Source organism: Cupressus sempervirens, chromosome 4, assembly GCF_028749045.1.
Source record: "Cupressus sempervirens isolate cs-2001-9-10 chromosome 4, ASM2874904v1, whole genome shotgun sequence".
Classification (NCBI taxonomy): Eukaryota; Viridiplantae; Streptophyta; class Pinopsida; order Cupressales; family Cupressaceae; genus Cupressus; species Cupressus sempervirens.
In genome coordinates, this window is record NC_143121.1 from 773,752,754 (window position 1) to 773,769,721 (window position 16,968).

Below are 16,968 nucleotides of genomic sequence, written 5' to 3' on the forward strand. Positions count from 1 at the left end.
ATTTTCATGTTTTTGGAGTTTTAGATTTCCATTGTTGCTTTGTTTCATATATCAAGTCTTTAATTCACTTTTCATTAGTTAGTATAGTAGTTGAAATAATTGTAATTCAATTTTCATTAATTAGTCAAGTTGGTTAGTTTTAATCCATCAAGGAAAATTTGTAATCTCTTTAAATATTTGTATTTCAGTTTTATATTTTTCACAGAGAGCTCGATGGAATCCAAGGGAAAAATGGTGGAAGGAGCAGTTGCAATTGCAGAGGGATCTCCATGTCCCAATGCTGAAAATCCCAGTGTTGCTGTCACCATGTCTTCTTCTTCTCCAAAGACTGAAGATGAAATGAATATGGAATTTCACAACAGAGCGCAGTGGCTGCGCGCCGCTGTTCTTGGAGCAAATGATGGCCTGGTCACCACAGCTTCTCTCATGATGGGTGTCGGCGCCGTCAAAACAGATGCAAGGACGATGATCATGTCTGGACTGGCGGCGCTGGTTGCGGGCGCATGTAGCATGGCGATTGGCGAGTACGTTTCCGTACAAACCCAATGTGATGCGGAAGTTTCCATCCTCAAAGAAGAAAAGAAGGCCAAGAAAACGGCTCTTAGGGTTGCTGAAATTGCGAATTATAGAACTTCTCCATACAGAAGTTCTCCGTATAGGAATTCTCCATTTTCAGGTAGGGCGAGAATGAGTGCTCTTCCTTCAGGTTCTCCTTTGGTTATTTCAGAGGCAGAAATTGAGGGACTTCCTAACCCAGTTCAGGCGGCTTTTGCATCGGCCATTTCATTTTCTGTGGGGGCCTTCTTTCCTCTTATCTCTGCAGCCTTTGTTAGAGATTATCTTGTTAGGGTTGGTGTTCTGGCTGGAGTCTCCAGCTTGACGCTCATTATGTTTGGAGCAATAGGGGCTTATTTTGGGCGGTCTTCTGTTGTGAAGGGGAGTGTGAGAGTGTTGATTGGAGGATGGCTGGCCATGTTGGTGACATATGGTTTGTTAAGGCTCTTTCGTGCCACTACAGGAGTTTGATTGGAGTGGTTATCTTAATTGGTGTGGTTATCTTATGTTGTTGAAACAATGACTTAAACATGACATACTAAGATTTGATTCTAGACTAAAAGTATTAAATAGTCAAAGTTGATTTATTTTCCAAACTTAATTTTATTCTTTGTGTGTGGCTTTAGCTTTGTTTCATATGTAAGAAGTTTAGATTTGAGAGTTGATAAGATGTGTATGTAAGAGTCTCAATACAAGTTTACAAATATGGAAATTTATGAATAGACTTTGAGTCGAGAAAGTTGCAATATGTTTGTAGAAGCTTCTACTTCTTGGGAGGAAGGTTTAAAGATTTAAAGAGTGGATAACAAGATTGAAAACATATCAGAATTTTATATACTTCAAGAATGTTGTTGGAACTCAAGATGATTTTTGAAATTTGCAAATTTTGAAAACTCTATGATTTAAGATAGTATTATGAATGCATGAATATACTTTCTTAATAATGTCTTGAAGCATTTAGATTTATATAGATGCTCTTTTCTTATACTTATTAAGATTTTAAATTTATTTTTATAAAATATTAAAATATTAAAAATAAAAAAAAATATAAACATAATGTAACTTTAGATTTAAAAAAAATAAAAATTGAAAACAATATCATAATTTTGTTTTGAATTGATATGTGAATAAATTAATTAAAAATCAAATTTATTCTTTAGTATATATAACTTCAGTTTAACTAGAGTCAATCAATATCCAAATTTATAAGTAGGCTAATATGTAGGAAATGTTTCAATATATTTGTAAAAGCAATTTGGAGCTTCAACTTCTTGTGAGAAAAAAATAATATTTCAAATAGGAGAATTAATATTTCAAATAGGAGATTATTCGATTGAAGATAAATAGGATATTTAATAAAAATATGTTGTTTTCTCTAAATATAATATTTCAATAGGCAATATTGTGTAGATGTAGTTTCTAGATTTAGCTTCTTAGGAAAAAGATTTAATGATGGAAAGTTTAGATTATTTGATTTAATATATTGATATTGCTATGAGGATTTAGTTATGTAGCTTTTGGATCAAACTAATTGGCCTACTTTTCATGACTTGTGGATCAAGAATGAATGAAACAATTAGCTCTTATTGTGTCTAGGTGATTCTCAAAAAGGTGAGGAGACTTCCAAGAGGTCACCCTTAAACATCACATAGTAAGGAAGAAGTTAAGGTTGGAAAAATAAGTCAGTTTTCACTATTTAACAGTTTTAGCATAAGAATCAGCCTTAGTGTGTGAAGTTTAAGCAACCTACTACTGTAACTCAAATGTGGTTAACCATAGAACTTCTTCCAAATTTAAGCATGTCACAACCCCATTTGTCAATTTAAGATAGTTTAAGATATTCTAACTTTATTGATTTTGTTGAAATTAAGGTCCCTATACAAGATTTGATAGTTTTAGCAAGGTATGCATGCAAGATATAGAGTAGTAATTTACATATATCAAAATGTATGAATAGGCCTTGAGTGGGAAAGATTGCAATATGTTCCTAAAAGCTACTTTTAGTAATAAATTATTCCAAGGAGGAAGATATTAATCATCCAAATCATAGATTACTTGAACAAAGATAGTTTGGAATGTTTTATAATTTATGATGTTTTACAAATAGATCTTTTAGGGAGAAAGTTTACAAATATGAAATTTTAATAGGCTTTGAGTTAGAAATGTTGTAATATATTTCAAGTAGTTTCTAGATCCAAATTTTTGGGAGGAAGATTTAATCATCTACAGTGTGAAATGTTTGTATTGATACTGGATTTAATCATCTCTCATTTGCTTAGAGCCTTCCAATCTCTAATGTATGTACTATACTTTAATTTATTATTTTTATTAACGAATAATATACTTTTGCTAATAGAAATATAACATATGTATTAAATATGATCTTGATTGAATAATCTTTCTATATTTTATTTATCAAAATATATAGTGTCTTATTAACAATTATAAGCAATAAATTTCTTTAAAGTCATTAAATGTACATTAAATGTCATTTTTTATATTTTCATCACTGAGGTATTTTGAAGTTAAAAGATTATTCTATATAATTATTAGGCTATGATAATTTAGTATAAGAAGAAGTATTTTATGTTTATCCACTTATATAATAAGTTAAAGAATTATAATTCTATATTATTGTAATAAGTAGTATATACGTAAGCATTAATTTCTAGTTAGAATATTTTCATTTAGAAATTTACCTAATTTAGTTGTGACCAATATAATATGTTAAACATATGGAGAAATATAAGTCTTAAAAATGTCTTTAATAAAGTTATTTTCTATATATGATGAAAAAATAATAATTTTATTATAAGTGATATAAAATCTTCATCCGAAATGTACTAAAGACAAAAGAAAGTCAAAAAAAATATTTATAGTGATCTTTTTTCCAATTTTGTTGTTATTTTAGACTACAAACTATGCTGATCATAGCTGATCATAGCCGTGTCCAAACCAAATAAAGGTATCAATTATAAACGTATGAATGCGCACACTAATGAAAAGTTTATTACAGAATCCATAACACACTTATTTTTAATTTCGTTTCATATATGAATAATGTAATAAAAAAGTGAAAAGTTGTGGATATATATAGCTTGATTTAAACCAGGCCCAACGAATATGTGAATTTATAAGGTAATTATTATTACATAAAAGCGAACTCGGTCAACTTGAGTTGATAGGCTTTTTTGTTGAAGACATCGGACCTTTACACGGCCCTACTATTTCAATTTTGCGTGATTCACTCGTTAAAATTTGCGACTCATGCGGACGTCAATAAAATTGGCTAAATGCATTATAAACTAAAATAGTCAGTGCCGGCCACGCTCATAGCACACGCCATCAGGAAATAATTAAGGCATTCTATTCATTACCGGCGTGTAAATTCCCACAAGAAATTTATTAAAAAACCCTAATGGATTAGGTATAACCTATAAGCTCTTAACTGTTTCATGAAAGCAGCAGTCACTATCACGTCCCTTCAAATGGGGGAGTAAAATGTGAACGACGTGTACTACATAAGAGCCTCTACACGAGGTTTGCAAAACACCTCAAACTTTCTTTTTCAGATTCTGGAAACTAAATTGAATTGGCGATAAAGTATCTGTCTGAATCTGTAGTATTTTTTTCCATTTTTATGTTTTATATCCTGTGTCTTTTGAATCAATGGAATAGTTTATTTGTGTTTCAATTTTCTCTCTCTTTCAAGATCTATTTAGAATGGTGTTGAGCTTTTGTTTTGTTTTGTCCATTAGACGTTTAGATTTTTAGATTGTGGCAAGATGTGTGTCAGTTTAAGTAGAAGGTTACAAATATGGAGATTTGGGATTAGGCATTGAGAAGGGAGTTCTGCAGTGTGCTTTTATAAATGGCTTCTACCTGCAATTTCTCTAAGAGGAAGATTGAATAATGAAAATGGTACATTTAAGTTATTCTAATATGTTTTCTAAATTATGAAGAAATCAAAATGGGGGCTGATCTATTGTTGGATACAATTGATTAATTGTGTTTTGTCTTTGATATTACAAAAATGTCATATCAATTGATAGATAATGCTTATCGAACTCACTTGGTCAGTGAAGTTAGTTTTTCTTGTCTAGCAAGTGTTCACCGATTTACTCTGAACATATGAGAGTGTCTACCAAGCTCACTTGGGCATTGAAGGAATTCAGACAGACAAGAGTGTTAATCAAACTCACTCGCTTAACAAAGTGAAAAATGGACAGAGTTAGTATTCACTGAGTTCACTCAGTTGCCAAAGGATTTCTGCAAATTCACAATGTTAATCGAGCTTCTGTTGATTAACATAGGAAATAGTTTCAAAGCTAGTTTGTACCAAACAAGGTCGGCTTGTGAAAGATTTTCTTGTTTTGACATATGAAGCTTAATTACTTTATGTATTGATTCTAGTTGACTATGATGATGAATATTCGTTATTGTAATTTGAATTTAGGCTGACTTGATAATCTGGAAGATATAAATAAAAGGTCAAATTGAGATTTCTAAAGTGTGTGCAAGTGTGTTGATTGATTTGAAAAGAAAATAGGAGCGAACTTGAAGGATAAGTAGGTATCCTTGTGGAGCAGAAAAGTAATATTCGATCAGGAAGGATCAAGTTTAAGTAGAAAAAAGATCTGGATTTAGCAATTTAGTTACATCACAATCAGGTCATTTCATTGTTACTCTCTAACCATTGTAGCAGTGATCTAAAATCTCTTAATAAAGTTGGTTTAACAACCAATTGTAAATCCTCTAACAAGGTGGCAATTCCATTGAATTGTTTTAAGACCTCTTGCAAGGCCACTCCTAGCAGGGTGATTAAATCCTCTAACAAGGCCAAACTTAACAATGTATTTTGTAACTTTTAACCAGGTTAGCTCCTAATAGGGCTCACTTCAGAAGAGTAAAAAATAGTAACTAGTTACATTGGTGGATTTTTCCAAATTGGGTTTCTATGTCAATTACTAGTGTCTCATGTGTTCATATACTTACAAGTTAATTACTATTAATATTTTAAGATCTACTAAAAGTAATTGACACTCTTCATTTACCAAGTTACAACATTTTTTGTGTGTTTACCAAGTAACAGTAGTAATTAGTTTTCTCAGTCTAAATTTGTTGTTGACATCTAAGGGATCTAGGATTTATTTTAGTGGTAACTAATTCACCTCCCCCTCCCCTCGCCCCCCTCGACTTCTCAGTACTCCTATATTTTCAAAAATTGGTATCAGAGCTTTTGGTGTTTGCAGGAAAGGTTTCAAGAACCTAAGCTAAAAATCAAGATGTTTTACAAGACAGAAATTCTAAAGCTAAATAGAGACCACTTTTCAAGATGGCAAAAACTTATGAGACTTCATCTGGCCACCATTAGTGATTCAGGCTACAAATACCTTGATCAAGAATACAAAACTCCTATTGGCACATTATCTGTTGGAGATCTTGCTAAGAAAATGAACCATAACATCATGATGATTGATATTGCATCAGCTCTCAACTATGATGAATTTAATGAGATCAAAGATTGTAAAACTACTTTTGATATGTGGAACAAGCTAAAGGACATATATGGTGGTGATGAAAATGTAAGGAGAGCCAAAATAGAAAGCATTAGAGGATAGTTTGATCAGATGAGAATGAGAGAAGATGAAAATGTTGCCAAATACGTGGAAAAAATCAAAGCTAATGTCAGTGCAATTAGAGCTTCTAGAGGAGAAATCAAGAAAGAAACAATTGTAAGTAAAATTTTCAGAACATTGCTTTCTATCTATGCAATTAGAGTATTTTCTATTCAAGAAAAGAGATGTGACCCAAATCACAATTTAAGTTTGGATGCCTTAGCAGGAAGATTGATAGCTTTTGAGATAGACAACTTTGACAATTATATTCTAGCTTCCAAAAATGTTGAGTTTGCATTTGAAGCCAAACTTTTACTCAAAGAAAAAGGAAAGAAAATAAAGGACATTCAGATAGAAAGTGAAGAGGAAACAAAGGAAAGTTCTGATAGTGATCTTGAAGTTGTTGAAGCTTTACTTGCAAAAAAATATTCTAGAGGTAGAGGAAAGTACAAAGGTAAAGTTCCTTTAATTTTCTTTTATGTGAAGAAATTGATCATATTGTTGCTAGGTGCCCAAATAGAGAAAGAAAGGATGAGAAGAAGAACCAAAAGTACAAAGGTAAAGGTAAGAAGACTTGTTTTATGGCTAAAGATTCTAATAATAGTGAAGATGAAATAGTGTACATTGCTGTAAAAGATGAATCTAATGAAGAAGAAGAAAAGATGACACTTATCTCCCATGTTAGTAAAAATGACACATGTATCATAGATAGTGGATGTTCACATCATATAACTCAAGAAAAAATAAAATTTGAACATTTTGACCACTATGATGGATGTAGTATAAGGTTTGGAAACAATGAACCTTGTTGCATAAAAGAGAAAGGCCAAATCTCATTAACCAATGAACTTGTATGTGACAATGATTATTGGGTTGAAAGACTAAAACATAACCTACTAAGTGTGGCATAGCTAATCAACATTGGATTCAAGGTAGAATTCATGCATGGCAAGGAAAGACTACTAGATTATAAAGGAAATTTGATTGGATCAGGAAAACAAACAAGAGGTAACCTATTTTATCTTGATCTTGGTGATTGTTCATATTTTATTGCTCAAATGGAAGAAAGTTCATTATGGAACAGAAGACTATGTCATGTAAACTTTGATAATTTAGTTAATATAAGAAAATTAAGAAAAGTAAAAGGTATCCCTAGTTTGAAGAAACTAGATGTTGGTTTATGCAAAAACTATTAGACTGGCAAAATGGAAAAGACTAGTTTTAAGAGCAAAAACTATCAATCTAAAAATGTCTTGAAAATTGAGCATACAGACCTATGTGGACCCATTGGAATAGAAATTTATAGTGAAGAATTTTTTTTAATTCTCTTTGTTGATGACTACTCTAGAATGATGACTGTTATGTATCTTAGAGAAAAGTCAGAAGCATTTGAGAAATTCAAATGGTATCTAGCAAGAGTAAAAAAGAAATAGAAAAAAGATTAAAATTCTTAAGATCAAACAGAGGTGGTGAATTCATCTCCAATGAATCCAATAATTTTTGTATTGAAAGTGGAATCAAAAGGCAAGTATTGGCCACTGGTACTCTTGAGTAGAATGAAATAGTTGAAAGAAGAAATAGATCCATCATGGATTGTGCAAGGACTCTAACGATTGAATAGAATGTTGCTATCAAATACTAGAAGGAAGACATCGACATTGTAGTTCATACTTTGAAACAAGGATAGTTGAAGAAGGACTCACATAAAACTCCCTATGAATTATGGTATGGCTACAAATCCAATGTAAGTTCCCTGAAAGTATTTGGCAATAAATGTTATATCTTGAAAGAGTCTAGAAAAGGCAAGTTTGATGTGAAAGGTGATGAAGATATGTTCTTAGGATATTTTTATAGAAGTAAGGTATATGAATGTTTGAATTTTTCTACTCATAAAATCATAGAAAGTGCACATGTGAGAATTGATGAGTTTGAAAAAAAAATTGAAGAAGAAAGCAAAAGAGAACTAGAAGATTACAAAAGATTTGTTTACTTCGAACCTAATACACGGTCTGACATATCTAACAATAAGGAAACTTCACCTCCTCAGTCTTTCTCAACTACTAAGTTCGAAGAAGTACAAACTAAGTCATAGGGACCCGAGTCACATTCTAAAACTACCGAGTCAATGCCTACCAAGTTTGAACGACCTGAGCTTAAAGTTGAAATTCAAAATGAAGATAGTACAATTCATTCAAAAGGCAAAGAACCTATATTGGAAAAATATGTTAGAAGACATCTTGTACTTGATTAGATTAATGGAGATAAATTAGAAGGTACTATGACTAGAAGGAAATTGAAAGGTGTATGTTTACTTGCTGATTTTGAACCTAGAAGTGTTAAAGATGCTATAAAAAATGAAAGTTGGATTGAGGCAATGAACAAAGAAATAGAATAGATACAAAAGAACAAAACTTGGACTCTTGTTCCTAGGCCTAAAGATAAAAATGTGATTGGAACAAAATGGGTATTCAAAAATAAGCTGAATGAAGATGGACAAGTATCAAGAAACAAAGCCAGATTAGTGTGTAAAGGGTATTATCAAGAAGAAGGAATTGATTATGGTGAGACTTTTTCTCCTGTTGCAAGATTAGAATGTGTTAGGACCCCACTCGCATATGCAGCTCACAAAGGATTCAAAGTATGTCAAATGGATGTTAAATCTACATTCTTGAGTGGAATTCTCGATGAAGAAGTCTACATTGAATAGCCAAAAGATTTTGTGGATCCTAACAAAAGGGAAATAGTGTACAAATTACACAAAGTACTATATAGTCTCAAAAAAGCTCCTAGAGCCTAGTATGAAAGACTACATAACTACTTGAGATAGACTGGCTTTCAGAGAACAAATGATAATAGTAGTTTATACATCAAGGAAGGACAAGATAACAAAATTGTGTTGGTAGAGATATTTGTGGATGACACTTTATTTACAGGAAATGATGACCTATTCAAGGCATTTTTAGAACAAATAAACAAAGAATTTGAGATGTCCATATTTGGTAAAATAATATTCTTTGTTGGATTGTAGATACAACAGAACAAAAATGGTATCTATATCACCCTATCCAAGTATGTAAAAGAGATAGTCAAGAAGTTTGGTGTGGAAGATTCAAAACTAGCTGGTACCCCTATGTGTACTAGAATCAAGCTTACCAAACATGATGACTCCAAAGAAGTAGATCAGACCTTATATAGATCAACAATTGCAAAATTATAGTATGTAGTTCACACAAGGCCTAATATTGCCTTAGCAGTTGGGATAGTGGCAAGATTCTTAGCTAAACCTAGAGAAAATCATATGATGTCAATCAAAAGAATCTTAAGATATCTAAAAGGTATAGAAGACTATGGCTTATGGTAAAAACTTGGAGGAAACTTAGACCTAAAGGCATTCACTAATGCTAATTGGGCAAGAGATCTTGATGATAGAAAAATAACAAGTGGTGGAGCTTTCTTTCTTGTAAAAAGGTTGGTATCTTGGACAAGCAAGAAGCAAAACTACACATCCCAATCTATAGTAGAAGTAGAGTATCTAGCAGTAGTAGTGAATTGTTCTAACATTATTTGGTTCAAACAATTGCTAGAAGGAATGAAGGTTGAAATCAAAGAGCTAGTAGTCATGTATTGTGATAACACCAGTACAATTAACATATCAAAGAACCTAGTGATGCATTTAAAAATAAAGCACATTGCTATAAAATATCACTTTGTCAGAGAACTAGTGTAAGAAAAAGAAATTAGATTCGAATATGTCCATACTAAAGAGCAAATTGCAGACATATTCACCAAGTCATTACCTAAGGATGCATTCTTGTATCTAAGAGGTTAGCTAGGGGTCATTCCCCTATCTGAAGCTCACTAAATAAATTTTAGTGATGCATCAACTAGAACCAAGTTGAAGATCAATCAATTGATGTAGCATAATCAAGAGAATATTGCATATGAATCAATACTTAAGGTACAATGATACAAATTTGGCATGTGTTTTCAAAGAGGGAGAAGTGTACTATCATATCTTTATCTTTCTGAAATTTTGTAGAGGGAGTTATGCAAAGGAAGAATGTAGCATAAAGAAAAATTTCTTGTGTAAAATGAAAGAGGGAGAAACTTTCTGTCAAAAGGAGTCTTATTTTCAAAATTTCATTACTCTATGACATGTTGTGTTGCCATCAATGCCAAAGAGGGAGATTTTTGGATACAATTTATTAATTGTGTGTTATCTTTTATGTCACACAAATGCCATATCAATTGGCAGACAATGCTTACCGAGCTCACTTGGTTATTGAAATTAGTTTTCCTTGTCTACTGCATGTTCACTAGTTTACTCTAAATAGATAATAGTTTCTACTAAGCTTAGTCAGGCATCAAAGGAATTTAGGAAGAAAAGAGTGTTAATCAAGCTCAATTAGTTAATGAAGGGAAAGATGGACAGAGTTAGTATTCACTGAGTTCACTCAGTTGTCAAAGAATTTCTGCAAGTTTGTAATGTTAACTGAGCTTCTGTTGGTCAACATAGGAAATAGTTTCAAAGCTAGTTTCTATCGAGAAGGGTCGACTTATGAAGGATTTTCTTATTTTGGCATATAAAGATTAATTACTTTACATATTGATTCTAGCCAAATATGATGATGAATATTGGTTATTGTAATTTGAATTTAGGCTGACTTGACAATTTGGAAGGTATAAACAAAAGGTCAAGTTGAGATTTCTAAAGTGTGTGCAAGTGTGTTGATTGAATTGAAAAGAAAAGAGAAGGAGCAAGCTTAAAGGATAAGAAGGTATCCTTGTGGAGTAGAAAAGTAATATTTGATCAGGAAGGATCAAGTTTAAGCAAAAAAGAGATCTAGATTCAACAATTCAGTTGCATCATAATTAGGTCATTTCATTGTTTTTGAAATAAAAGTAGCCAAAACAAGGGGGCTGGCCCATTACAAACAAGTTAGCCAGATAACCATAAGAATAGTTTTATCCCCAAATGCTTTTAAAAACAAAAATTGATGTTTATGCTATAATTAAAATAGTTCGTACAAGCTTTAAACAAAATGTCTGTAAACAAGAAATAGAAGTAAATACTAAAATTATAAAGATATCTACAAGCTATAAACAAAATGCCTATTAACCAATAGAAGTCACTTAACAAAAACAAGGGTGTGATAGCCTTAAAACTGAAAAATTCTATGAACCAGTAGATTAACAACATGCAAAAAAGAAGAAGGGGGAGGAGCCCTTAAGATTTCTTGGCCTCATTCTTCCCCAGGAGGACATTCACCTAGTCTTATACCAGGAAGTCATATAGAAATTTGGAGTCCTCCCTAGGTAGGCCCCCCTTAGCTTCACTCAATAGGCATAGAGTGGTGGCCACTGCATGCGTGACTTTAACTATAAACTTGGTTAATAGTCCCATCCTTTCCTCTAGTGCCTAAACCCTCTCTCGTAGGTCATTTCATTGTTACTCTCTAACCATTGTAGAAGTGATCTAAAAGCTGTTAATGAAGTTTTTTTAACAGCTAGTTGTAAATCCTCTAACAAAGTGGTAATTCCATTGAATTGTTTTAAGACCTCTTGCAAGGCCACTCCTAGTAGAGTGATTAAAACCTCTAACAAGGTCACACCTAATAGTTTTTTTTGTAACCTTTAATAGGGTTGCCTCCTAATAGGGCTCACTTTAGAAGAGTGAAAAACAATAGCTAGTGACATTGGTGGTTTTTTCCAAATTGGGTTTCCATGTTAAATCCTAGTGTCTCATGTGTTCATATGCTTGCAAGTTAATTACTATTAATATTTTGAGATCTACTAAAAGTAATTCACACTCATCATTTACCAAGTTACAACATTTTCTATATGTTTACCAAGTAACAATAGTAATTAGTTTTCTCAGTCTAAATTTATTGTTGTCATCTAAGGGATTTGGGATTTATTTTAGTAGTAACTGATTCACCTCCCCATCTCAGTAACTCCTTCTATATTTCCAACAACCTATAACATAAAAGAGTAACTGTCTAAAGATCAATTGGCACTCATTACCACACGATTACCCAACCTCCTTCCAAAATTTTGAAAACATCCCCACAAGCATAACACTAAAGTAAGTACTACCAAAAGTAGCAAAAGTCTTAATAATATACAAAAAATAGCCATAAGATAAACATTGGCCTCACTATCAGTCTAGTATAAAAAAAAAGGGGGGGAGCCCAAAGGCTGAGAGAGTAATTAAGTGACATAAAAAAAACTAAACACAAGCACATCAATAGAGGATCCATCATTGGTTCCTTGGGTTGTCTAGAAGTAGACAAAGCCAATCATCAGCTAGGAAGCTATACAAGGAGCAATTTTTCTCCACATCCTTATCATTAGTCCCACCATATTTATTGGTTTGCATGAGGTAGAGAATAGTGGCCACTAAGAGCATGACGTGCACAGAGAAATTAGCAACCTTGTTGAGCTCGTCCTCTAGATCCACATTTTGTTTGATCAAAACAACAATGAACATTTCTAGTTTCTCCACCTCCTAGTTTTCCTACACTTTATTATTAGTTTTAACTATAGCCTCTTCTTGGTGATTATGGTCTCCCCCTTGCATCATGGCCTTAGCATATTGTTCTCCCTTGGTGATTTCCTCCTAGGATTGACTACCCAAAGTTGCCATCCTAATCGACAAGGTGGCCATACCATGCTCCACATTCTTAGACTTTCTAGAACTGGGATGATGGTATTAGTTTTAAATGTATTTGAAACCTTAGAGGGAAAAGGACTAGTCTAACCTTCCTCCATATACTCATTTTTATCCTCACTTACTATTTCTTCTTCATCCTATTCCCCATTATTCCTACTAGTGGCCATACGTTTGAGTGAGGGGCCAAGCTTTTTCCTACAGTTGTCTAGCTTAGGCATGCTAGGGTTGGTCAAGGGTTTTTTTTTCTCTCTTAACCTCTTACTCAACTAGTTTGTGCCCTTTCTAATGGTTCCAATTTTTTCAATTTATAGTACTTCAATTTTTTGTTCCTTAATTTTCCTAGTCATGGCCATGGGTTCCTCTTTAGAAGTGGGTTTATTAGGGGGGTATGAGATTTCATTAGTTATTTTCATAGGTGAAGGGAAAAAGCTTGAAATTTGAGGGTGGAGTCCTTTGTAAAATTTAAATAGGCAAAAAATTAAGGCTTGGTGATAAAAAAAATATAATTTTTTTGCCCTAAATTTCCTTTTCCTATCCCTCCTCAGCAAGGTAACCAAAATTTGAAGAACATACCTGCTACTGCACTTCCCAAGTTTTATGGCTTTATCATTGAAGAACCTAAAACCTTTCTCTTTGAGTTTGACATACTATGCAGAAGTTATGACTATACAATTGATGCCCACAAAATAAAGTTATTTACTTCTACCCTTGAAGAAGTTGCTCTGAGATGGTTCATGGGGTTGGGTGCCAATGTTGTAGTAGATTGGCTTGTAATGAGCAATTTGTTTCTCACAAAGTATAAGGAATACTGCAGGGGTCAAGATTTAAAAGGGGATGCCATTTTCAAAATGTCCCAAAAGGATGATGAAACATTGGAAAATTATGTTTCCTGGTTCATGTTCAACTTACAATGTAACACACAACATCAATTGAATGAGGAATCAAAGAAATATTCTTTGTGAGAGGTGTAAATGATGGAAGCATTAAAGCTCTAGACCTTATGGTAGGAGGGGATATCACTCGAAAGACTTGGACTAATATATAGAGTATATGGCTGAATTATTCTAGAGCTACTGTGTATAATTCCAGAGCTAAGGTAGGGGACTTAGAGATCTATCGCATAAGTCCAATTGTACTTCGGGAGTATCCAAGATGGAATTATCTAATTTGCTATTAGATTTCAAGCAAGACATCATTAACAATGTAACCACTTAGCTAGACACCATACAAGCCCTAAAAAAGAAAGATGAAGTTGATGCCATGTTGATTGAATATTGTCCACATTGTAGAGAAAAGAAAAAGAATTGTAGATGTAATTCTATTGCAAGTGTGGAGACACAACCATTGATGAAAATGGAGAGGTAATTTATGTCACTCAAAGAAAGCCATCGGCTCAATTACAAGGTATGCCACAAGATCCTCTTCAAAGTTATAATAATAATAATCAACGAAATTTTTTTCAAGATATTGGTTTTAGTGGAAATCATAGTTGGCAACAACCTTGACAAGGTTGGAAACAACCTCAACAAGGTTGGTAACAACATTAGCAGGAGTGGTAGCAACTTTAGAATCAAAATGTCCAATCTAGTTAGCTAATCCTATTGTCACCACCTTAGTAGCAAGCTCTAATACCTCCTCATATAGCCACTAATACTCCTTCCAATCAGACCCAACTATCTATCCAACCTAATCCTTATCCAAACAATACTAAATAATAGGCTCAATAACAAAGCTATGCCATCTCATTGAATGATATTTACTTAAGGTTAGGAACCACTCTTCCTATACCTCAAAAGACTATAATAACTGAAGTTGAAGATTCTATGATTGAGAATATAGATGAATCAAATTAGTAGACCTCTCTTGTAGCCAAAGAACCTCCATTTCCCCATAGGTTGATAGAACAATCCCAGCCCATGGAGAACCATGTAGTCATTGATTTTCTTAATTAGTTGAAGTAGATGATATTAAAAATACCATTGTTGGATGCTATTAAGACAATCCTTGCCCATACTAAAGATATTAAGAAAGAAAGCATTAAACGATTGGGAAAGAAGAAGAGAGATCCAAAAACCATTCATGTCCTAGGATAGTTGTCTAACTTAATGGTAGAGAAGTTAACTATGCAAAATACTCTGACCTTGGGAGTCCTATACTTACATCACTATTCATGGGATCCAAGTTCAAAATGCTTTGGTTGACCTAGGAGTATCAATTAATGTCATCACAAAGAAGGTATTGTCTTGGCTTCATATCATTGGCCTCAGAGAGACACCCACCATCCTTCAACTTGTTGATAGCTCTAACATTAACTAGATGGGATGATGGAAGATGTTATAATCACCTTAAATTCTTTGGAGTATCTATTTGATTTTTTTATTCTCTCCCTAAAGGCTAAAATGGGAGGATATATTTTAATTTTAGGAAGACCATGGTTGGCCACTGTAGATGCTTATATATCTTGCTGATCTAGGAAGATCGTTGGTATAAATAAGTATTTACTTATTACACTTACTTAAGTTTACTTAGGTTAATGCATTAGTTTATTATTTTGCATTATTTTATTATTTTTATTTGTGAGACACTTAGGAGTTTGCACACCTTTTGAGTTGTCATGTAGACAACATAGGAGTACACAACTCTATTTAAGCACATGGTGTCTACAACACTGTTTTGTGTGTCACACCTTTGTAGGCTTATCCTCTCATCACCACACTTACTTTCATGCTTAATGGAGGATAACCCATATCTAGTGGACATGTGCTTGGTTGTATGACACATCATGGTGTTGATTACAAGGGATTCTAGATGTATCTCAGAGGCCTTTATATATAGGCACTCCTAGTGTACTTTTACGTTGCATGCATTATGACATATTGAATACATTGTCATTTTGATCATACTCTCTCTTTTTTTGGTCTACTGTGTGCTTGTGTTTGAGTTCTTAGTTCCTAGGTGAATTTTTTCCTTAGGAAAATTCTTACATGGTATTAGAGAAACTTGGAGATTTTCTCATCACATAGCCATTCGAGACCACGCTTGCTTCATCACCTCAGCCTAAATTTAGAGTGCTGCAGAAATTGGGAGCATCTAGAGCCAGATCTGACTCGCTATTGCATTTAGAATGATGAACTGATGAAAATTGACTATAAAATCGGCTACTTTGGCCCAAAGTCGACTGTCAGGCCAATTTTTTTTGCAAATTGAAACTCGGAGGCCCTGATTTGCAGTATGGGTATGGTCTTTTTTTGCAGATTCAATTGATTTATTTCAGATCTACAATTTATTATTTCTTTGTAATTTTTGTCAGAATTAGCGAGAATTTTTTTTCCCTTTCGGGCACCACCAGAGAAATTTTTTTAGCAGACCCAGGTAGTGACACCCCGAATCTGCCATTTGGACGGTATATTTTATATTTTGTAGGGTTCCATTATTTAATTTTTGGCTAATTTACTTTTGTGGCCGTACACATCTGCGAGCTCCTAAGATTAGGCCACACCAAATCTAGCCTCTCCACATCCACCCAACAACAACACCAATTGACAGCCCAGAATCTGGAAACCTACCAACTCAACAGCGAAAAGCACCACTGATCGGTGGCAAGAGCTTCAACTCATACCAATGGGTTTCTCCTTTTGTTTTATTGTCGAGGAGTTTGGCTTATAAAACTCTTAGAAACCCACTGTAGGCCCAATGTTGGATAAACCCAGTTAACACCCGACCCACATAGTTCAGATTCCAACATCGATTCGCTAATTTTGGTGGGTGATTCGCTCATTGCCTTTTTTGGCAATGCTATTTTTTGGTTTTCGGCCAAGTGAAAGGATATTCCTATAGCTCTACAGAGATACCAGTAGTCGCTGATTCGATTTCTCACCCGCAGACTCATTTTTCCCGCCACCCGTGAGTCAAAGTTTCGGTAGCATGAACGCAAGTTTTTGGCACATCATCCATAACTCAGTGACTATTCTATAGATTAAGGTTTTCAGCCCCTTGAAGATACTCCCCCCTATAAGAACTGCCACGTGGCATTTTCTAAGTAGTTAAGTCTGCACTTCTTGCCATGTTCACCTTGACCCAGCTGCCACGCAGCACCACATCAGTAGCAACAACCAGACTGCC

General features: G+C 33.7%; 1 pseudogene; it reads left to right on the forward strand.

Annotated features, from left to right (window-relative positions):
- Nucleotides 1-219: 219 nt before the first annotated feature.
- LOC149563668 (vacuolar iron transporter homolog 4 pseudogene) lies at nucleotides 220-1,151 on the forward strand (annotated as a pseudogene).
- The last annotated feature ends 15,817 nt before the right edge of the window (nucleotides 1,152-16,968 follow it).